This window comes from Phoenix dactylifera, chromosome 1, assembly GCF_051530095.1.
Source record: "Phoenix dactylifera cultivar Ajwa chromosome 1, Ajwa_hap1_PhDact_Kaust_v1.1, whole genome shotgun sequence".
Classification (NCBI taxonomy): Eukaryota; Viridiplantae; Streptophyta; class Magnoliopsida; order Arecales; family Arecaceae; genus Phoenix; species Phoenix dactylifera.
The window spans coordinates 3,286,777-3,310,785 of NC_143190.1; the positions used below are offsets into that span (position 1 = coordinate 3,286,777).

Genomic DNA, 24,009 nt, shown 5'->3' on the forward strand with positions numbered 1-24,009 from the left:
ACTAATAAGAAGAATACATCAAAAGCTAGCAAGTGCATCCAGGAAACGTCTACGTGCGCCATTCGAAGATGCCCATGTTCTCCTCCTCCATCACAACCATTCGTCCACGTTTCTTTTGCGCTGCCACAAAGCAGCTCCATAGATTCCCCTATAGATCGAGTATTTAAATCAACTGGGAAAGGCCACGAGAAGAGTGTGAATATGAGGAAGGAGCGGGTGCCCTTAAAGTTGGAGCTCTCGGTCGGAGAAAAGAAGAGCAGAGAGCACCGAGCGCCAAAAGGATACGTTCCAGTGCTCGTCGGGGAATTGAAGGAGATGCAGAAGTTTTTGGTGAGCGTTGAAGTCTTCAAGCAACCACGTTTTCTAGGTTTGTTGGAGATGGCAGCTCAGGAGTTTGGGTATGAGCAGAAAGGGGTTCTTAGGATACCATGCGATGTTGTATATTTTCAACAAGTGCTTGAGGTGATTTCCAAGGCTATGTAACATCAAACTTAGTAATTTTTTACTCTTCCAAGAGAATCCCTCTCTCTCTCTCTCTCTCTCTCTCTCTCTCTCTCTGCTTTACCAAAGAGCCAGAGATGCCCCTAGCTTCTCAGAAACATGATGCAACTTGATTTGTGGATCAAGTATAAGCAGTTAATTTCATAAGTCCTGCAAATGATATGACCTTTTCATTTCTGGGATAAAATCTTTACATTAAGTACAAGCAGTTTAATGCATAAGTTTTGCATGATAGGACCTTTACTCCTTTTTTTTTGTTTTTTTTTTTTTTTCTGGGAAAAAAATCTTGGGTTGGAAGGTTTGGTACCTGGAAAGTGCAGCAGTAATACTGTATGTTCTGTTTTCTAATGGAAAGGATTGCTGGGGCTTTTAGCCCTGCTTCTGTCCAAAAAACAAATACGAAGCAGTGGTACTGTCCATCATATTTTCAGTTAAACGTCAAAATTCTGGCCAATACGTACTGATTTTCTCTAATTCCATTTTCATTTTGAAGAATAATATAGTTCTGATATTGAGTTTCTTGTCCTCCATCAACACACAAAAAAAAAGGATATTGAGCTTGTTCTCCTTTAGATAACATGTAGGTTATATAATCCAGATATTGCCCACACTAACATGTTAGAACAATGAGTTGTTAGTGTGCCGAGAGAGCCAACTTAGACTGCTTGAAATAGTCCAATTGCTTGTAAGCCACAACTTATAGAAGTTGCCTTTAAATTGGATTATCATTATCGCAGCAGGCAAATCTTTAGAACAAAACTTCAAGAACAAGTTAGCTGAAATAAGAAAGAGCATAGTTACATGAGAAGAAACATACATGGAGCGGAAAAGGGCACTCGCTGACGACTTGCTTGGGGGCAACATGTGCTGATAACATACTTGAAGGCAATAGCAGAAAAATTGCACCTCACGACATCACAATGATGGTCAACTACCTCTGAATCATTCTCAAACTTCTTCTTATCTCCAAAATATTCAATGGGGTTTGTTACCTGGCTCACACTCTTCTGCGGATCATCAGACTCCTGCTCTGAGTCTAAAACTCAATGAGGATAACATGCAATTATGTGACCCATATAATGACAGTGAAGACATTTCACTGTAGAACCATTAGAACGAGGATCACTTATAGAACCACTAGGATGAATATGTGACTGAGATTCCCTATTTCTAATAGTACTATCCCTAGAGGCTATCTAGGAAACAATCTTAGACTGGATAACAAATCTCGACTAGAAAATAGGACTAAGCTGACAAGACTCACTCACTTGAGAAGAGAACCTACACTGAGAAGGAGTCTTAAGATATCTCTCTATAGCACAACCTTTTGATAGGTCTCCTCTGAAAAATTAGGAGCATACCTCTCTCTTTATGTCTTCCCAAGTCCATTGATAAACCTCCTAATTGTATGAAATAGATCTTCCTGCATTCTGATCCTAAGCATAAGCTCATCAAATCTTTTCGTGTATTTGGACATAGTTAAGGTTTGCCGTTGATCAGACAATTGACTCCTATAGCGAGAAAGTAGATATTTCTTTATTAACTTCCACCTCATGTCTGTCCATTGGATGGCAAGCAGTTCATCTAGATGTTGAAGGTTTTGCTGGATACTCTACAAATATCTTTTAGTAGTTCCTAACAACTTCATCTTAGCAAAATGAACTCCTTTATCAATCATATCATACCAATCAAATCAATCCTTTCAGCTTATGCAACCAATCTAGGAAGGTGTCAGGGTCTAATTTACAATTGTAAAATCACACATCTATCTTAACCAAACTAATAATACTACAAGTATCCTCCTAATCATATCTATGAGATGGAGAGGAATGTCTATTAACCCTATTAGGACATCTAGCATGCTGATCAACTAGCCTATGACGGACAACTCTTGGATCGTCATGGACAGGCTGCCTATGGTCCTGTCCATGTTGATATCTAGGGGTTTGATGCTCCTCCATAAACTCATCCTGCTCATGTACACCCTCATGAGCCCTAGAATCCATATTATAATAAGGAATCCTAGGTTAGACTCTAACAACATATCTAGGAGTATAACTCATCCTACCAATAGCTGCTACTGACCTAGGAGTAGGAAGGATATCCTGAACTAACCCACGTGAATGAGGGGACCCCTCAGGTTGCCTAACATACTCATCTATCCTAAAATTCTTAGAGCTTGAGCTACTTGCTGACTCAATTGCTCATGTTACAAACTCATTTGCTCAAGTTTTTGATCTATGGAGTTCATAAAAGCTTGAGGGTTAAATGGTGGTGTAGAATTGGAGGGAATGACATTTATCATAGTTTGGTCCTTAGTGGATGAATGGTCACTCTGTTTATTTATGGTTATAGTGCGATGCACTCAAGTGTAGGAAAATGAAAGAATACAGAAATAGACTAAAAATTGCCATTAGTAAATAAAAATCCTAAACTACTATGATGCATATACATAAAACTAGTAAGTTTAATGCAAATGATATGCCAAAATTCAGAAAGTAAGATGGATGCAACAAAAATAAGACTAGATGCAAATAAGGATTAGGTGCAGAAATATAGGGTGGGAAAAAGGGGGATAAAATTAAACTTGGAACTAAAACAATTTATTAGTTATTTAATAAAATAAATATCAATCAAACTTTCAAAAGGAAAGATCTTATGTCATAAAAAGCACTTTAAACTACTACCTAGCAAAGAAAACTCACCGTAGAGATAGAATCCGTAGAAACATACATCAAAAACGGAATCAGTATGTTGAAATTAGCACGTAGCAAATCATTTGGTGCTGGCGTGCCGGTTGACACGACACACATTATTGATGTGGCACAGATGTGCTGACTTGGCAATGATGTGTTGCTAACTCAGCCATTGACATGGTGCATTTTGATGATGTGGCAGTATAATATGATGTGGCTCTGATTAAGGAAATCTGAATCGGGTAGGGTCAAGCGAATCTAAACCCAGATTTGCGAAGGGCTTCCTTTCTTGCAAAGTTTTGAGTTGGAATCCCTAATCGCACCACGAAGGGGGTGCGGAGGCTGCCGAAGGGCAGGAGGCGTTGACCCCTAGAAATTGAGGCCAAAGGTGATGGCATGGTCAACCTCGTTGGAGGGGTGAAGCAGGCATATAGGAGTGGGACTTGCAGTGGACTAGACTGTTCATCACCAAGACCGCAGCCAAGGCCATTGACAGCTGCGATAGGAGATCTGTGGAGAGCATTCTCTGCTTCGGAAAGTGCTTCGTCGTGTCGGAACATGCGCTGGGGAAGAAGATGGGCTATTGGCAATGGCAATGAGGTTCGACGGGAGGTTCGGTAATCCTATTTTTTAGGAGGACGATGCTGCTAGTGGAGGTTACGGAGACCGGCACTAGCGTGGTCGATCGTGAGAGAGTGGTAGGGCTTCGATGAAGGGCCGGCAAGCTGCCAGTACCTGGATGGAAGAGGGGAGCTGCAAAAAATCAAGGGATCGAGCAAAATAACGATAAGAAGATTTTTTTTTTTTTCCTTTTTTTGGGTATTATTGCAGTGGAGTATGGATGATGCATCTAGAAATGATTTGACTGGAAAGAAAAAAAATTTTTCTCAACTTGTTCAACTCCAACCTCTCAAAAAAAATAATAAAAGAAGATAAAAGAATTGCAAATGTAGGGCTCAAGTCTCTGTTTCTTATATTGATCATACAAAAGACTACGTAGTCTCTATTGAGATCCGTTCTTGTACAATTTGAGTCGGGTTCTTCTTTCTAATTCTAATAAGGCTCTCTTTCCTAAAAAAGACATTACTAGTAGAAATATTCTAGAAAAAAGCCTAAATTTTTGAAGAGGTTGATTTCAACTTTTGTATTAACTCTGCATTCTGTCACTTTATGATCTGATTTTTCTCAGATGAAGAGCTGTGCCCGATCAAAGTATTACTCGAAAAAAAACTTTCAGTTTGACCGGCCTATTTCAGGCCTCAAACGATGAAATTTGGGCTCGACTGCTAGGGGCTTGCTCCTTAAAAGGTGAGACGTCATATCGTAGATCTCGAAAAACTGTCTTATTTATAAAAAAAAGAGATTATCTCAACCAGATATCGTATGACCAAGTTATGATTTTCAAAAGTTTGGCTCACGACTTGGATTTTTGATGTGGCTGATTTCATTTGAGCCAAAGTGCTCTACATCGAGTTTTGGAATCCTTCTAGATCAAGAGAGGGTTGCAGTGATAGAGCAGCAAAGATACGGTAATGGCAGTGGATAAGATTTAATGGAGGATAGAAGAAGAAGGTAGAGGGAGAGAGCATCCCAATTTTTAATATTCTCAAATCTTAATAATAAAAACTATATTTCCAATTAATATGGTAATGGATTTACATTGATAATGCAAAACCTTAATAACAATCTATATTGAAATTAAAAATACTGAAGTCATTATAATATTTGAGTACTAGAGTTTTCAAATAAAATAAAATTTTCTAATTTCTATATTTGCATCGAGTAGAAATCTGTCTAGATTTTTCACTAGACGATCCTCCATCAGCTCCCTTAACCCTACTCAACCCAATATGACCCATCTTGATCTCTAGGTTTGATTTTATTAGGGTTTCAGTTTATTATGATTTAAATTTCCTTGTCTCATAATTTTCTTCTCGAACTGGAGTGCTGCTTCGTAGCCCTACCTGCTTCATTAGCACGAGTCCCTCATGGCGATTAGGAATTGATGCGACGCATGGAGATGACGTGGGTGACGGGCAAGCCCCATACGTCACGCCCGTGCTAATGAGTGCGAAAATAACATTGGCGTTGTTTAGCTTTTTCTCTTGAGAGAGCAGGTGTCCATTGACCCGCCCATTTCCATAGTTATATGAGTCCACATTAACATTTACTCGTCAGACAAGGGAGTGTGGTCAATAAGACAATATCTTGTTCTTCTTGCCAGCTCTAAATTTTGTTGTTATAGGGTAGGGAGCATTAAGCAACCAATTGGAAGGAGCTTGGATAGGGTCGTTTGATATATATTGTGTTAACATTTATAGATTTAATATATGATGTATTAATATTTTGTCGAATCTTTTTTATTGTTGTCTTGAAATCTTGCTTCGAGAAATTAAAAAATGGCAAATATTTTGTGAGCAGGGTATGTTACTTTGGAATCAAAATGAAGTCGCATTCAACTTTCCCAAGAAATACTGATTTTTGGTTGGAATTGGAGGTGGCCAATCTTTTTTGAATCTGGTTTCGCTTACAAGGTAGGTGTGGAATTCAGCATGGCTGGCTTCATTTCTCGAGCACCTACCACCAACGACCTCATAAGCTTTCAAATAGAACCTAATTGTAGGTTATAAAAACATTTGTTTATATCCAAAGATATTGTAATTGGAAATGCAAATCATGGGATATGAAATTGAAAAAATACATATGAAATTTTGATCGTTGTTTATATTTCCAATTTCATATCCTATGATTTGCATTTCCAATTATAATATCTTTCGATATAAACAAATATATTTAAAATTTTTTGCGTACATACCATCCTAAATATTAGAAATTGCGTGAATACCCTTTTAAAATTGATATTTGCATGTATATTCTTACCAAACACTTGTTTTGTATGTATATTTTTTTTTTCTTTTCTTTTTTGTGTATGTAACCATGCCATCTAACACCATTAGGAAGTTAGTGGTTTAAAATTGAAATAACGAAAATACCATTAATAGGTAAATATGATAAAAGAAACATTTATAAAGGTGTACATGCAAATAGCAATTTTGAAAGGTATTTATAGGTCACTGGACATGCGAGTTTGATGTATCCCATTTAATATCTTCGTATCCTAGAATCAACAAATTCCACCCCGCATTGTTCACAATTTTATATATTTAGGAGGGTATAGATATAAAAAAAATATTAGATTTTTGCATAAATATCCTTCTAAATATTAAATTTTTTAAGCATGCCCTCTAAATTGATATAGAAATTGCATGAATATAGAAAAAAATAAAATTAGAATTTTTTAAATGTAAACCCTCCTATATATGTGAAATTGCATTAATATCCTCGCAAAGTGTTATTTGTATATATACCCTTATAAATATTTCTTTTTGCATATCTATCTATTAAAAATATTTCAATCATTTTTAATTTTAAACTGCTAATTTCCTAATGGCGTTAGATAGTATGGATATACATGCAAGAAAAAAGAAAATAAAAGGAATACACGCAAAATAAATATTTTATAAGGGTGTATATGCAAATATCAATTTTGGAAGGGTATTAATGTAAATTTTAATATTTAGGAGGATATGTATGGAAAAAAAAAAAACTCATATTTTTATAACCTACAGTTAAATCCTCTTTGGTGGTAGGTGTTTTGAGTCGTTGAGAAATGAAGCCAGCCGTGCCGAATTCTACTACTACCTTGTAAAATGGCCTAGCTGTCACAAAGAAAGCGGCAAGTTGGCTGTGTCCACCCATTCGCCTGCTGGTGACCCCATTCGAAAAAGATTGGCCTCCAATTCCAACCAGAAATCAGTATTTAATTCTTCGGAAAGTTGAAGATGACCTCATTTTGATTCAAATGTAATGCATCCTGCTTACGGAATATTTGCCCAAAAATCATCTTCCATATCCATTTATGCATATATACCTCTATTCTACTTGCTAAATTCAAATACCTAGATTACTAAGGGCAGTGTGGATGGAAATCAATATGTAGGTGGGTTGGTGTAAAAAATTGACAAACATAGGGATGGAGATGCATATTATGCAAAGCTCTCATATAGTCCGTGTTATATTTATAGCAAAGATAAACCATAATATTTTTATCAAACGGTTACTAATCGTCAAAATTGTCTATTGCATATTTTTGAAAAATATTGTAAGTTATTACGTATTGCAGCAACGAAGATAAATCTCATGGACCTTTACAACAGAGGTTCTTAAAAGTTGGTATTATAATAACAGAGATAATAATAACAATAATATAAATTCAAAAAGTGCTTAATAACATTTTAAAATTAGTAACTCTTAATATTTCAAATACAAAGTAAAAATAAATAAATTTAAAGAGTGAAGATTAAAAAGTAGTTAAAATATGCATGACCAAATAATAACTATTATGTAAAATTGTAATTTGACACAAAATCTTTTTTGACTACTAGCTGTTAGTAGCTCTTGCACATTTAACATTTCATGTTTAGTCCTTTACACATAATCGGACCTGTTTTGAGCAATTATAAATGTACTCCTATATGGATATGCTTGTTTTTTACACACTTGTAGGCTTGTAATTGGCTTGAAATCTGACCAGGAATAAAAATGATTTGAACCTTCACTTTTTAATTTGAGTCATGGTTAAACTATTAGCTAACTAGTACGGGCCTACAAAATATTTTGCCTACAAATCAGATCATTTAGGCTGTATGAGGTCAAGGATGAACCAAAACCAACATTATATATTTGGATCGGAATACAAGTAAAAAGAAAAAGAACTTTAATCATTCCAAAACTAAAAAGAAAATTAATAATGACATTAAAAGTGAAAGAAAAGGATCAACAAAATATACTAGTATGGACTGTCCCAGCTAATTTTGTTTATAAAGGTTCTGTTCAATCTTAATTGAGCCTCGAATCAATAAATAAATAGATCTAAAATTTTTATATAATAATAAGATAAGTAGATGCTGGTTGACAGCTTGCCCTACGGGCTTGCCATCGAGGAGGTCTTGGATTTAAATCGTAGGTATATCTACAAATTAATTGGAGGAGTTATAAAAGTGGGTGAGCCAAATCTGGTCAAGTTGGGTTAAATTTTAATATTTGACTAATTTTCAATGCTCAAGTAAGGTTTGAAAAAATTATGATCGAATCATGTCCTAGTTTTTAAAATGCAAACTGCTAAAGAATTTTTTGGCCTAGATCCACCAAAGGTCTAAATATCTGATCAAACTAGGACTAAATAGATGGAAATCCGGTCATCCTTTTTTTTCTTTCTTTGTAGTTACATCATCATAACTTGAATCGGATCATTTACACAACTTCACAATACATAGATGAGTGATCGAATAAAATTGTATCGTTGAAATTAAGGATAGGTGAGAACAGACAAACCAACGAAGCCGTATGAAGAATAAACATTATGTCGTTGAAATATAGGATAGATGAGAATAGACGGCTAAGGAGGCCGCATAAAGTCGACTGGCATTATTACATACCTTGACAATGCATAGGCAAGGGATTGAGTGGTCAAAAAATAAAGTTTTGCTTCATGATGAAGATCTACTCAAGCATAGCCAAGTCTATACCTCTCTCTCTCTCTATATATATATATTTGAGAAAAAAAATATAAAATAAAATTAAGGACAATTTACACACCCTCACAATATGTAAATAGGTCATCTTGTCTTGAACTGTGCCACTTACATAACTTCCCAATACTTAGTCGAGGGATCAAATAAAATCGTATTGTTGAAATTAAGGATAGATGAGAATAGACAACCATCAAAGCTATATAAAGTTGAATGGCACTATTGGGAACCTTCATAATGCATGGGCAAAAAATTAAATAGTTAAAAAAAATATATTGTTTCGTGAGTGAACATCCACTCAAGTATAACCAAGGCTATACTTCTCTCTCTCTCTCTATATATATATATATAGTAAAGAAAATATAAAATGAAATTAAGGACCATTTACATGCCCTCACAATATATAGATAGGTCATTATGATTTGAACCAGACCATTTATACACCTATACAATATGTAGGTGAGGGACAAAATAAAATTTTCACTGAAATTAAGGATGGACGAGAATAGCCGACCATTGAACCTGTATAATATTGAATAGCATTATTACACACTTCCATAATGCATAGGCTAAGAGTTAAATAGTCAAAAAAATATGTAAGTTAAAGACTATACCCCCCCTCCCCTTCGGAGAAGACCTTGCATGGGATAATTCGCATGAACCATATTAATTGCTAAAAACCTTTCATAGAACTGCACGCGTCACTTGTAGGAAGATTTGGACATGCCTCCATTTTTCTAGCTTGCTAGCATCTAGGAAATTCCTTTAAATTGGCTTTATGCAACTTTTCCAACCAGTGACGGCTTGCTATCACTTAGAGGAAAAAGAACAAACTAAATCCGTAGTCAGCTTGTACTGCTCCTGATTCATACGTGCCTTTAAAATTCCGAGACTTTTAACCAAAATGGAGATTTTTCCACCTTCGCCGCCTTAGATGGAGATAAAGGGAATTTGTCTCATAGCAGACCCCATCAAGCAAGGATTTGCCTTTTCTTTTTCTTTTCTTTTTTTTTTGTTCTCTCCTGGTCGAAACGATTGTTTTAGGACTGGAGCTTTGACTGGATTATGTCACACGGTAGATTTCTCTGCCGGTTTATGTGGGTCATCTATGTTACTTTAGATCTTTAAATATTACTGTCTCCTTCTATGGTTGCTTTATTCTCCCTACCTTAGAACAACAAACTGAAGTTGGCAAGAAGAACAAGATATTGACTTATTGACCGCACTCCCTTGTTCGACAAGACGACAAGTAGATGTCGCGTGCGTGGACTCATATAACTATAGAAATAGACGCCTCAATGGACACCTGCTCTCTCCAGAGAAGAAGCCAAACAACACCATGCTATTTTCCCACTCACAGCACCAGAGCGTGGTGTTTGGTGCTAATGAAACAAGCAGTGCTAAGAAGCAGCACTCCCGTTCAAAAAGAAATTATGAGACAAGGCAATTTAAATCCTAATTAATAAAGCTGAAACCCTAATAAAATCAAACCTAGAGATCAAGATGGGTCATATTGGGTCGAGTTGGGTTAAAGGAACTGGAGGTATAGAGAATGAGTCATGATGGATCATGTAGACTTGTAGGCTAGGCTAAACGCCAGTAGGATCTGATCTTGGAGACATTTATGGATGGTTTTGGTCAAGGAGTCTTAAATCTTTATCTAACATTAGGTTGGCTTTGGTATAGATCAAGCATGCATGCGAAGGCATTCTTCTTACTTTGACATGATCCAACCCTAAACCTGACCTATTGCATCTTACTTGACATAATCCCAATAACAACACCATAAGCCCATCCTTGGGGGACTTGGGCGAACCGGTCTGCGGCCACATATTGACCCAATAGATCTGAAATCTACTCTGAAACCTGCTGGGTAACAGGTTCAGGCTGTCTGACCCTTGGCCCCTCGCCACAGATTTGGGCTCTGACTTTTAGCCCAAGCCAGGACACTTAAAGGTTTGATTGGACCAAATGGGCTAAGCTTGCATGCAGTCATGGTTAAAGCCTGGAAGTCATTAGGTTAGGCATTACTCTTATGGGCTCTGGATGCAGAAAGACATCCCCTGCTGCGTAAGCTATTAAAAAAGGCCAGAGTGTATGATCAGGTCATCCACTATCCTTCCTTGCTCCATTCAGACAAAGAAGGCCCAATTACATGGGCCCAGTATTTCCGTAGGCCGAGGTTTGTATACCAGCATTGCAAAATTCACTGGTTCCATGGATCAAGTTAGCCTACTTGATTTCGCATGTAAGTCCATGCTGCTCCAATTTCATGCGGATGAAAAGCTCCCGCTACTATGCACCAAGAGGGGCTAGTTTAACTCCGAAGAATTTGATGCGGTCATATAGAGTGATTGAATTTCTAGGCCTTGTCATTTCTGTTCGTGGTTGGATTGAGATTGTTGAACTTGGCCCATGGGAAGAGCCTTGACCCTGGCTGCAGCACTCGTCGAAGCCCTCCATGAAGGATTCGACTGCAATGAGCGCGAGCTGCGCTTAGTTGCTCTCCGATGCCTTGAACCTCTCCACTGCTCGGGAAGTTTTCTTCTCATCCTGGATGACCCAAAGTCCAAGACATTCAGGACTTCCCCTGCAACGACCGCTCTAAGTAGCATTGCTTGGGTCTAATCCTTTTTGTCTACCAGCCTACTCTTCAGGGACTGCAGCCTTCTTCCTAGCCTCCCATAAGGCTAGATGAAGTGTTTTCCTATGATTTTGGAGATACCTTTTCTAAGGAGAGTCCATCCTACGAAAGGGAAAAAGGGAGAATCAACATGAAGGCCAACCACCTGGAAGAAAAGAAAGGAGAAGAGCAGTAGAACCATCACCCAAGGTTGATTTGGAGTGACTCGGTGAATAGGTTCTACAAGAGTTCCTCTCAGAGAAATGGAAGGAGTGCTTAAAGCCTTCTCAAGCATGGTGGATTTGTCGGGGGCTCTACTCTCCTTTAAAGAATTCTGGACAGCCTGGGTTGGTTCGCTTAGTTGTCTTCCCATTAAGATCAATGGATATGCATCACACCAACATTGCTGCAGTGGTCAAACGACGCCTTGGGAGATAGAGCATCACGACTCGTCTTTTATGGGACACCATTCTAGAGTTAATGCCCTCATTAATATGATGTGGAGTCTGACAGACGGTTACTTCGTTCGTCTCAATCGAAGAGATGCTTTGAGTTCGAAAGTAAGGGGCTAGTGTTATGGTATTTAATAATCAAAGTGATGCGGCACAATGAGATACATGCAGCTCACGACTTATATGGCACCTAGGCATATTCAGAAACTCTCTAGGGTATTATGGTCGAAACTTCTTTGCCAAGACGAGCAGACTTGAAGCGGTTGACCTTCGAGGTTGATATCTCTTGGCTTAGCTTGGCCGCCGATCCGAGCCAAGCAGGACCTTCGTGCGAAGGAATAAGCTCAGCCCCTCTGCCTTAAATCTACACATGACCTCAACAATCCAATCACGTGCCAAGATATTACAGCATGTTCTCAAGGTTGCTATCCCATATCAGCAGTTTGTTATGACAAGACCCTGAGTTTGTTGGGATATGGTTCGCCGGAGAAGCAAGATCCTAGCTATAAATAAATCCAGAGGCCCTCTGCCAAAAAGATAACAAAAGCAAAACTAAACTAAGAAATAATCACCGAAGCTAGGGAAAATACTGTATCTTTGTTCACCTCTAAAATTCTTTCTGATTTTAGCATCGGAAGATCCGGTCGGAGCTAATCCAGCAAGCTCTCGCCTTTGTCCATTGTTTCGTAGGTCCATGAATATAGTCCCCATCGACCTCCCAAGATTAGCTTCAACAATGGCAATGCTGGTCTCATGCTTTTGAGTGGAGTTGAAGAAAAGGACCACATGTGATTCATATGCCTCTCCATAATTGATCAAAACATTAGAGGCTATGTCAGACCACCACTTAAACTAACCCGAACACATTAGTGTAAACTTACAGAAAGCCCATGCAGGGAATATTATGAAAGAGGAGATAGCACAAGGGTGTCAATTACTCCTCGCATGTTGTCGTGGGACATCCATGGTGAATGGTTTGTGCAATCATGACTGACATTGGCATTGAACCAACGGCATATCAAGGTTATGGGACCATTCAAACTGATGCCAATTTTATGAACAAGGAATGCTCATCGGATTTCCCCTCAAGTGACAGTTTTCTTTTTTTGATAAACTTCATCTACCTTATGCATGGTGCCGGTTGAAATGGACTGCTCTATATCAATTTCTACTACTTTAGCACTGCACGTGTTCTGAACCATTGCAGGGTATTTCAAACCAATGAAGCCAAGATAATGTTATTAATTTGATATAGTTCCATCATTTAGACGTCAAAATTGGTTATCTAGTCACATACCCATCTTAATATATATATTACTTAATTAGGTGCCAAAAAAATTTTGCTGTAAAGGGAGGCAAAAAGGAGACATCCGACTTTTATTGAAAATTAATCATATTTATAACAGAGATGAGAGACTGAGATGAGTTACATTGTCAAAAGAGGAGAGGACAGATGTGAAAAAATGAAGCTAAATGGCCCCAAACCAAGTATCGATCTGATAATCAGGACAAAAAATGTTAATCCTCGTAAGAAGAAGCAGTGGAGGAAAGGGCCACATCCAGACCTACGAGCAGGAGCATTCATTGCCTGTAAGTTTCAAACAATTTCACAAAATTTTTCAGGCCGACACTTTCTTGTTATACCATCCTCTTTTCAACAAGAAGAGCTATGTTTTGTTGATCTCAGAAGACCAAGGCCCTGTTTAGGGGAGCTGTTAATAGTAGAACTTTTGGAAGTAGAGCTTATATAAAAAGTCATTTGCTGTTTGGTAACTATATTTCTAAAATGCTGTGGCACTTTAACATGTATTTGGTAAACAAACTGAGAAAGTACTTTTGTGTGACAAAATAACCATACAGGATATTACTAGTATTATACAATCGAGCATAATAAAATATAATATATATTAATATATTAATATATGATATAATATAATATTAATGCAATGTAATATAATATTATTATAATATAGTACTATAACATTGTATACTATAGGATAATTTAATATAATATTAAATTATTTAACATAACATATCAATATATTATGATATAATGTAATATAATATTATATTCATAGTATAATAAATAATAAATGTATAAAATATTATAATTATTTATGGAAATTACTTTTTTACCTTCTTGATGACCATTTATCTCTCTAATAAATTTTCTAAATAGATGATAAAATTAGTTAAATAATTACGAACATTTATTTTTATTTATTTATTTATTTATTTTATTTAGTTATTTATTTATTATTTTATTTCATTGAAATATATTTATTTATTATCTTATTTATTTATTTATTCGATTTCCGGATCACGAGAAAGTAACTTTTTCATGTTTTTCATAGGAAAGATTTTTTCATTAAATGTGGGAATCATATTCCCATGAGAATACATTTTTTTGTCTCTCTCCTTTGAAAACTCCAATCAAACAAGAGGCATCTTTTTACTTTTCCGTTGACCACACTTTTTTCCTTCTTTTCCCGCGAACCAAATGAGCCCTTTTATTTTTTCTCAAAAAGGCCCATCAAGGATCCTTATATGATCTAAAACATTAAATACCTAATTTTTATTAAGGGTATAATAGGAATTACATATAATTTTTTAAGAAAAGTGGATGGTCAACCAAACATAAGTACTCTGAAAATCTGTAACTTTTCTATGGTCAACCAAACATGCCAAAAATATTTTTCTAGACATCTTCTTCTCAGAAATCTGCTTCCCAGAAATCATATTTCTATGAGAAAAAATGCTTCCCGCGAACCAAACGAGCTCCAAATGTAACGTATCCTGCTTTCGGAATATTTGCCCAAAAATCATCTTCCATATCCATTTATGCATATATACCTCTATTCTACTTGCAAAATTCAAATACCTAGATTACATAAGGGCAGTGTGGATGGAAATCAATATGCAGGTGGGGTGGTGTAAAAAACTGACAAACATAGGGATGGAGATGCATATTATGCAAAGCTCTAGTATAGTTCGTGTTATATTTATAGCAAAGATAAACTATAATATTTTTATCAGACGGTTGCTAATGGTCAAAATTATAATCTATTATATATTTTTGAAAAATATTGTAAGTTATTACGTATTGCAGCAACTAAGATTAATCGCATGGACCTTTACAATAGAGGTTCTTAAAAGTTGGCATTATAATAACAGAGATAACAATAACAAATAAGTAATATAAATTCAAAAAGTGCTTAATAACATTTTAAAATTAGTAACTCTTAATATTTCAAATACAAAGTCAAAAAAAATAAATTTAAAGAGTGAAAATTAAAAAGTAGAGAGCATATGCATGATCAAATAATAACTATTATGTAAAATTGTAATTTGACACAAAATCTATTTTGACTACTAGCTGTTAGTAGCTCTCGCACATTTAACATTTCATGTTTAGTCCTTTACACATAATCGGACCTGTTTTGAGCAATTATAAATGTACTCCTATATGATATGCTTGTTTTTTACACACCTGTAGGCTTGTAATTGGCTTGAAGTCTGACCAGGAATAAAACTGATTTGAACCTTCACTTTTTAATTTGAGTCATGGTTAAACTATTAGCTAACTAGTACGGGCCTACAAAATATTTTGCCTACAAATCAGATCATTTAGGCTGTACGAGGTCAGGGATGAACCAAAACCAACATTATATATTTGGATCAGAATACAAGTAAAAAGAAAAAGAACTTTAATCATTCCAAAACTAAAAAGAAAATTAATAATGACATTAAAAGTGAAAGAAAAGGATCAACAAAATATACTAGTATGGACTGTCCCAGCTAATTTTTTTTATAAAGGTTCTGTTCAATCTTACTTGAGCCTCGAATCAATAAATAAATAGATCTAAAAATTTTATATAATAATAAGAAAGTAGATGTTGGTTGACAGCGTGCCCTACGGGCTTGCCATTGAAGAGTTCTTGGATTTAAATTGCAGGTATATCTACAAATTAATTGAAGGAGTTATAAAAGTGGGTGAGCCAAATCTGGTCAAGTCGGGTTAAATTTTTTCAATGCTCAAGTAAGGTTTGAAAAAATTATGATTGAATCATGTCCTAGCTTTTCAAATGCAAACTTCTAAATAATTTTTTGGCCTAGATCTGCAAAAGTCTAAATATCTGATCAAACTAAGACTAAATAGATGGAAATCCGGTCATCCTTTTTTTTTTCTTTGTAGACACATCATCATAACGTGAATCGGATCATTTACACAACCTCACAATACATAGATGAGTGATCAAATAAAATTGTATCATTGAAAATAAGGATAGGTGAGAGCAGACAACCAACGACACCGTATGAAGTTGAATAGCATTATTGCACACCTTCGCAAAGGATAAAATAACATTATATCGTTGAAACATAGGATAGATGAGAATAGACAGCTAAGGAGGCCGTATAAAGTCGAATGGCATTATTACATACCTTGACAATGCATAGGCAAGAGATTGAGTGGTCAAAAAACAAAGTTTTGCTTCATGATGAAGATCTACTCAAGCATAACCAAGTCTATACCTCTCTCTCTCTCTATATATATATATATTTGAGAAAAAGAATACAAAATAAAATTTAATTAAGGACAATTTACACACCCTTGCAATATGTAAATAGGTCATCATGTCTTGAACTGGACCATTTACATAACTTCCCAATACGTAGTCGAGGGATCAAATAAAATTGTATTGTTGAAATTAAGGATAGATGAGAATAGACAACCATCAAAACCGTATAAAGTTGAATGACATTATTGGGAACCTTCATAATGCACGGGCAAAGGATTAAATAGTTAAAAAAAATATATTGTTTCGTGAGTGGACATCTACTCAAGTATAATCAAGTCTATACTCTTTTCTTCTCTCTTTATATATATATATAGTAAAGGAAATATAAAATAATATTAAAGACTATTTACATACCCTCATAATATATAGATAGATCATCATGATTTGAACTGGATCATTTATACACCTATACAATATGTAGGTGAGGGACCAGATAAAATTGTCATTGAAATTAAGGGTAGACGAAAATAGTCGACCATGCATTGAACCTGTATAATGTTGAATGACATTATTACAAACTTCCTCAATGCATAGGCTAAGAGTTAAATAGTCAAAAAAAAAATGTAAGTTAAAGACTATACCCCTCTCTCTCTCTCTCTCTCTCTCTCTCTCTCTCTCTCTCTCTCTCTCTCTCCATATATATATATATATATATATAGAAGGAAAAAGGAATATACAACGTCCTTCGGAGAAGGCCTTGCATGTAGTCCACTCGGGATAATCCGCATGAACCATAGTAATTACTAAAAACCTTTCATAGAACTAGCATCCATAGTAATTCGAGTCACTAGCTTGTAGGAAGATTTGGACATGCCTCCATTTTTCTAACTTGCTAGCATCAAGGAAATTCCTTTAAATTGGCTTTAAGCAACTTTTCCAACCAGCGACGGCTTGCAAGGATTTGCCTTTTTTTTTTTTTTTGTTCTCTCCTGGGCGAAACGGTTGTTTTAGGACTGGAGCTTTGACTAGATTATGTCACACGGTAGATTTCTCTCCCGATTTATGTGGGCCATCTATGTTAGTTTAGATCTTTAAATATTACTGTCTCCTTCTATGGTTGCTTAATTCTCCCTACCCTAGAACAACAAACTGGAGTTGGCAAGAAGAACAAGATATTGACTTATTGACCACACTCCCTTGTTCGACAAGTAGATGTCATGTACGTGGACTAATATAACTATAGATATGTACGTGGACTAATATAACTATAGAGAAGAAGCTAAACAACACCATGCTATTTTCCCACTGACAGCACCAGAGCGTGGTGTTTGGTGCTAATGAAACAAGCAGTGCTAAGAAGCAGCACTCCCGTTCAAGAAGAAAATTATGAGACAAGGCAATTTAAATCCTAATAAAGCTGAAATCCTAATAAATCAAGATGGGTCATATTGGGTCGAGTCGGGTTAAAGGAACTGGAGGTAGAATGAGTCATGTTGGATCATGTAGACTTGTAGGCTAGGCTAAACGCTAGTAGGATCTGATCTTGGAGACATTTATGGATGGTTTCGGTCAAGGAGTCTTAAATCTTGATCTAACATTAGGTTGGCTTTGGTATAGATCAAGCATGCAAAGGCATTCTTCTTACTTGACATGATCCAACCCTAACCTGACCCTATTGCATCCTACTTGACATAATACCTATAACAGCACAATAAGCCCATCCTTGGGGGACTTGGGCTAACCGGTCTGCGGCCGCATATTGACACAATAGATCTGAAATCTACTCTGAAAACTGGCTGGGTAACAGGTTCATGTTGTCTGACCCTTGGCTACTGGCCACAGATTTGGGCTCTGACTTTTAGCCTAAGCCAGGACACTTAAAGGTTTGATTGGACGAAATGGGCTAAGCTTCCACGAGAAATTGCTAAAGCCCAGAAGTTAGGTTGGGCATTACTCTTATGGGCCTAGAAGACTCGGTCGCTCTGCTGCCCAAGCTATTCAAAAATGCCGAGTGTATGTATGATCAGGTCTTCCACCATCCTTTCCTGCTCTATTCACACAACGGCCCAATTACATGGGCCCAGTATTTGTATCCCAGCATTGCAAAATTCACTAGTTCCATGGATCAACTTAGCTTTTTTCTTTTTCTTTTTCTTTTTTTTTTCTTTTTTTTTCTTTTCTTTTTTTTGCTGCTGCTGCTAAAACGGAAGTATCATACATAACGTGTACGGATACAACCAAGAAAGTCAAAAAGCAATACATCACGGAGGGAACTGGGCACCTCTGCCTCTCTCACCCGTAGGTGGTCTTTTGAATGGTTGGCGACAAAGAAAGTTACCCAGTCCGCAGCCCCATTAGCCTCCCTGAACACATGCTTCGCCTGGATAACCATCCCATCATACAGCATGGCCCGAATATCCCTCAACAGAGGGTGGTGATCCCCGAGCCCACCTGATGTCTGCAGTATCCATCCAATAACCGTCGCCGAGTTACCCTCCAGAAGAATATCTCTGGCCTGTAATGCGCGGCGCACATACTCAATTCGGACCAGGCTGCTCTCAGCTCCGCCCCAGGCACAGAGGTGCCAAACAGCTGGCAACCTCCAATAGCAATCACCCTGTAATCTGGGCCCCTGACAACAAAGCCCACACCACCCCTCTCTCCACCCTCTAGGATGCAACTATCGAAGTTGACCTTGAGAAAACTCGGGGGTGGGGGATCCCAGGTGAAAAATACCATGCGGGGCGCTCTACAAGCAGAAGTAGAGCTCTATATGTTCCGAGTTATTAAAGGTCTATCCGAATGGGTCACCTGAGATAGCCTACTTGATTTTGCATGTAATTTCATGCAGATGAAAAACTCCCCCTACGATGCACCAAGAGAGGCTAGTTTAACTCTGAAGAATTTGATGCGATCATATAGTGTGGTTGAATTTCTAGGCCTTGTCGTTTTTGTCCGTGGTTGGATTGAGATTGTTGAACTCGGCCTATGAGAAGAGCCTCGACCTTGGCTGCAGCACTCATCGAAGCCCTCCATGAAGGATTGACTGCAATGATCGCGAGTCGCTCTTAGTTGCTCCCCAATGCCATGAACTTCTCCACTGCTCGGGAAGCTTTCTTCTCAACCTGGATGATCCGAAGTCGAGCGACATTCAGGACTTCCTTTACAGCATCGCTCTAAGTAGCGTTGCTTGGGTCTAATCCTTCTTGTCTACCAACCTACTCTTCAGGGATCCAGGTCCAGTGCCGGCTCGAGCCTTAGGCGACCGAGGCGGTCGCCTAAGGCCCCCGGCCCAGGGAAGGCCCCCACCCAGCCACGGTTTTTTTTTTTTTTTAATTGCTCTATAATGGCGCTATGGCAGACGGGGAGTGGGTTTGGGCAGTAGTTAGGCGGCGACGGATGTGAAGCGTCTGCGGTCTGGCAGACGGACTGGTGACGGGCGACGGCTACCGGGCTCCGCCCGTACGCCGCTACAAGCCTACAGCCTGCAGTGCGTCCCTTCGGCCAACGTCGAGTCGTCGACAAGCAACGGGCGGGCAACCAGCAACGTCGAGGCGTCGAGCGGTCGAGTCGTCGACAAGCAACGGGCAACGCAACGGCCAAGTCCAACGGGCATTTCCTCCCCGGCTCCCCCCTTCTCTCCCCCCTTCTCTGCCCATCTTCCGCCTGCGGCCTGCCTTTTTAATGCCGGAACCTTCTCCGGTTCTCGGCAGAATCGGCTTGCAGAGCGGCGAGGGCAAAACGGCAAAAAACCTTCTCAGTCCTCTTCAGCTCTCCTCGCCGACGTCGCCGTCCTCGGCTCTGAGCCTCCGAGCTCCGGCCTTCGAGCTCCGAGCTCTGGTCCACCGTGCGTCCGTGCAGCCTCCTCCTCGGCTCCGAGCTTCGGCCTCCTCAGCTCCGAGTCTCCGGCCTCCCGTCCTCTCCTCGTCCACTCCGAGTCGCCGTCCTCGGCTCCTCCGACCTCCGGGCTCCGCGGCGACCGAGGCGGCGAGGCCTCCCGACCTCCGAGTTCCGACTCCGAGTCTCCGACTTCCACCTCGGCTCTTCCGACTTCCGAGTCTCCGACCTCCTCCCGAGTCTCGACTCCCGAGTCCCGGCCCAGGGAGGGCCCCCACCCACGATCCTCCGCCGCTCCGAGCCTCAGACCTCCTCCCGTGACCCCGTCCTCTCCTCAGCTCCTCCGCCGCTCCGGCTTCCTCGGGGTTCCCGACTTCCCGGTTCCCGACGCCCGAGTCTCGACCTCCTGCCACGGTCGGTCCCACCTCCCGTCCTCCTCCCCTGTTCCCACTGATCCCGGTTCCCACTGATCCCGGACCCCCGGTTCGGCGAATCGCGGTTCACTGTGAGTGTGAGCCCGTGAGGCAGGTGAGTTAGTAAGTAATTGTATTACTTAGTTTATTAATTAATTTTTTGTCTAATTAATTTTTATTTAGTCAAGTAATTAATTTAGAATTGGTTATTTTTTGGTCCAATTGTAGATTGGTTGTGACTTCACTACTTCAGCGGTTCGGCACTATTCGGCCTCTTCTCGCCGTCGAGTTCGGAACTATTCCACTTCTTCTCGGCACAATTAAGTTCGGCACTACTTATCGGAACCCGAGTTTGTTTTTCTTGACACAATTAAGTTTTATCATTTTTAACTTTTTTATATTTTGATTTGTTTGTGGTATTTTTTTAATTGCTTAGTTTGATAATATTATTTATAGATTAAAATGTCTAATAGAAAATATGACTGTGGGTATGAAAAACTCAAAAGAAAAAGAAAAATCGATAAACTCATACAATCTCAAAAAGGAGCTCTAGATAGATTTGTTGTTACAAACAAACATAACACTACATCAAATTCAACTCAAGAATTAGCAATAGAACAGGCACCCGAAATAGAGTTAAAAAATGAGATTGCTAGTGAAACAATATCTAGTGAAGAACACAATGGAGAATCAGATGGAGATAAGATAAATAAGGAAAAAGATTGTGAAACTAATTCTATTCCTACAAATTTATATGATCCTGGTCAATGGAAAATGATTGATACAAAATTTAGAGATCTAATAGTAGAAAGAGGTCCAATTAGGGATTATGATTTTCATTTTCCTAAGGATGAAAACAATAGACACTTTTCTACGATATATTATATTCGTAAGTTACCTAATGGTGAAAAACATGATAGAAAATGGTTAGTGTATTCGAAAGATTTGGATAGAGTATATTGTTTTTGCGGTAAATTATTTGATTCCAAGCCTAGCACGAGTCAATTAGTCAATGAAGGAAGTAGGGATTGGAAAAATCTAGGCATCAAGCTTAAAAGTCATGAAACAACTAATGAACATATCATTAGCATGAATAGGTGGATTGATTTAGAGGTGAGATTGCTAAAAAATAATACAATTGATAAAAGTCTCCAAGAACAAATAAACCAAGAGAAGGATCATTGGAAAAAAGTTCTATTTAGAATTATTGCTGTCGTAAAAAATCTTGCAAAAAATAATTTAGCATTTCGAGGAAAGAATGAAAAGATCTATCAAAGCAATAACGGAAATTTTCTAAGTTTTATTGAAACGATTGCAGAATTTGATCCAATAATGCAAGAACATATTCGACGCATTCAATATGGTGAAATTCACAATCATTATTTAGGTCATAATATTCAAAATGAATTGATTCAAATGTTAGCATTTGAAATTAAAGCTATAATACTTAAAAAGATTAAAGAAGCAAAATATTTTTCTGTAATACTTGATTGCACTCCTGATGCAAGCCATCAGGAACAAATGACCCTAGTTTTAAGATGTGTAGATACTTCAACAAGTTCAGTAAAAGTAGAAATATTTTTTAGAATTTTTAGAAATAGATGATACCTCTGGAAAGGGCCTTTTTAATAAACTTATAAATATAATAGAAAAACATAAACTTGAGGTTAATGATATAAGAGGACAAGGGTATGACAATGGATCTAATATGAAAGAAAAACATCAAGGTGTACAAAGAAGATTATTAGATATAAATCCTAGAGCATTTTACACACCATGTGGATGTCATAACTTGAATTTAGTATTATGTGATACTGCTAACTCGTGTCCTAAAGCTATATCTTTTTTTGGAGTGATACAACGAATTTATACCTTATTTTCTTCTTCTACAAAACGATGGAAAATTTTACAAGATAATATATCCACATTAACTCTTAAACCCTTGTCACAAACACGTTGGGAAAGTCGTATTGAAAGTGTCAAAGCAATTAAAAACCAAGCTCCTAAAATAAGAGATGCTTTAGTTCAATTAGCGGAAACTAGTGAAGATCCTAAAATAAAGAGTGAAGCCACATGTTTAGCTACATATGAGATTGAAAATTTTGAATTTTTATTAGGCATGAATATTTGGTACGATATATTGTTTGCTGTTAACTCAGTTAGTAAGATTTTACAATCTGAAGACATGCATATTGATGTTGCTATAGATCAATTAAAAGGTCTTCTTTTTTATTTGAAAAGTTATAGGGAAAATGGATTCATGAATGCTTTGAATTCATCTAAAGAAATTGCAAATGAAATGAAAATAGAACCTAAATTTCGTGAAAAACGTGTTTTCCGTAGAAAAAAATATTTTGTTGAAAATAATGATGATGAGATAACAAGATCAGCTGAAGAATCTTTTAGAATTGATTACTTTTTATATATAGTAGATCAAGCTATTTTTTCAATTCAAAATAGGTTTGAACAATTTACCGTATATGAAAATGTTTTTGGTTTTTTGTTTAATTTTAGAAAGTTAAAATCTTTAAATGAAGATGATTTGAAAAAGTGTTGTCTTAATCTTGAAAACTTTTTAAAGCATGGTGAATATTCTGATATTGATGGTATTGATCTGTTTTCAGAGTTAAAAATTTTAAAAGAATTTTTACAAACAGAAACTAGTACCCCTATTGATATTTTAAGTTTTATAAAAAAAACAGATTCTTTTCCAAATGCATGCATTGCATATAGGATATTATTAACAATACCTGTAACAGTTGCTTCTGCTGAAAGAAGTTTTTCAAAATTAAAGTTGATAAAATCTTATTTGCGATCAACTATGTCACAAGAAAGATTAAATGGATTAGCTATATTATCGATTGAAAATAGTATTTTAATGGATCTTGAGTATAAAAGTTTAATTAGTAATTTTGCTTCTCAAAAAGCTAGGCGAATTATTTTTAAATAAAAAATTTAAAATATTTTTATACTTATTAAAAAAATTATTATTTAAATAATAATAAAAAAGGCCCCTTCTAATGAGTTCGCCTAAGGCCCCCAAATGTATTGGGCCGCCCCTGTCCAGGTCTGACCTCTGCCTCTGCAGCCTTCTTCCTAGCCTTCCATAAGGCCAGATGAAGTGTTTTCCTATGATTTTAGAGAAACCTTTTCCAAGGAGAGTCCATCCTACAAAAGGAAAAAAGGGAGAATCAACATGACGGCCAACTACCTGGAAGAAAAGAAAGGAGGAGCAGTAGAACCATCACCCAAGGTTGATTTGGAGTGACTTGGTCGGAGCTAATCCAGCGAGCTCTCGTCTTTATCCATTGTTTCGTAGGTCCATGAATATAGTCCCCATCGATTTCCCTAGATTAGCCTCAACAATGGCAATGCT

General features: G+C 37.5%; 1 pseudogene; it reads right to left on the reverse strand.

Moving 5' to 3' along the window:
• Positions 1-1,273: 1,273 nt before the first annotated feature.
• LOC103709859 (NADPH-dependent aldehyde reductase-like protein, chloroplastic) overlaps positions 1,274-24,009 on the reverse strand; it is a 53,968-nt pseudogene continuing 31,232 nt past the window's right edge.